Consider the following 1,159-nt stretch of genomic DNA (forward strand, 5'->3'; position numbering starts at 1 on the left):
TAGATTGGAGACGTGGGTGTTATTTTCTGTTCTTCCCGGTGTTATATTCAAGTTGTGATTAGTTGCCCTGGCAACATGTACATGTTAATATTAGTCAAACACTCATATTGTATCCTAAATTCCTAACCATACGTTTTATTAGATGTTTGTTTTCAAAAGAGTTAATTGACTTTAGAAATCAAATTAACTATCAATCGTGATAACATGGAATTATTCACCATTGAATAATAATATTTGGATTGTTCATATGTATAATAGTTTGTGATCAGATTATACTTATTAAAAATAATGCGTAATATTTTAATATACATCAGTTGGTTGCAGACTTGTAGGTTATTCAATTCAAGTCCTCATTTCCGTGAGAAGAATTGAAGCTTGATTAGTTAGTTCCGTTACTTATTCATATTTACTGTTTGCTTAACTTATCGAATTAGATGCCAAATTGGAGTGTTTACGTACTGAAATAACCTTTGGTTAGAATGTGTAGGTCATGCTAATATTAACGGGTTGTCTAACTTGGTCCTTCCGAGTCATTTTTGAGGGGCCGGGACCATCCTATTCTTTCTTAAGGTTGGTTTTGTTTCTCAAACTCGAAACATATGAAACATACTTATTTAATAATGCTACTAACGATATGTTTACATTATTGATTCGTGCAGGTGTGGTCAAATTATGAGACGAGAAGACCACCACAAGTTGTCGGCTGCTCAGACTTTCTACCCGTGTATGCAATGTGATGATATATTCTTTCTTAAGGTTGGTTTTGTTTCTGAAACTCGAATATATATTGTCAACTGTTTTTAATGCTACTAACGATATGTTTACATTATCGATTCGTGTAGGTGTGGTCAAATTATGAGACGAGAAGATCACCACAAGTTGTCGGCTGCTCATACTGTCTACCTGTGTATGCAATGTGCTGATATAGTCTTTCTTAAGGTTGGTTTTGTTTCTGAAACTCGAAATATATGAAACGTACTTAATTAAAGAACACACTTTGATTTGTTATTTAATAATTAAAATTTTTGAATAATAATTTTTTGCTGAAGGAAAATTAAAAAAAATATATATATATCCCAGCAAAATAATAACAACTATAATTTTTGTTTATTATTTTATGGGTTATTTGATGTTACGGTAACCTAACTTTTTGTTATTA

General features: G+C 31.3%; 1 long non-coding RNA gene across 1 annotated transcript; it reads left to right on the forward strand.

Moving 5' to 3' along the window:
* The first annotated feature begins 291 nt into the window (after positions 1-291).
* On the forward strand, positions 292-889 carry LOC143592121 (uncharacterized). The gene is made up of 3 exons (XR_013145858.1): positions 292-570; positions 660-756; positions 843-889. It is a non-coding gene; the product is annotated as an uncharacterized LOC143592121 (long non-coding RNA).
* Positions 890-1,159: the final 270 nt, after the last annotated feature.

This window comes from Bidens hawaiensis, unplaced genomic scaffold (genome assembly GCF_021521415.1).
Source record: "Bidens hawaiensis isolate Kalapana, Puna unplaced genomic scaffold, B.hawaiensis_p1.1 tig00040535_1, whole genome shotgun sequence".
NCBI lineage: Eukaryota > Viridiplantae > Streptophyta > Magnoliopsida > Asterales > Asteraceae > Bidens > Bidens hawaiensis.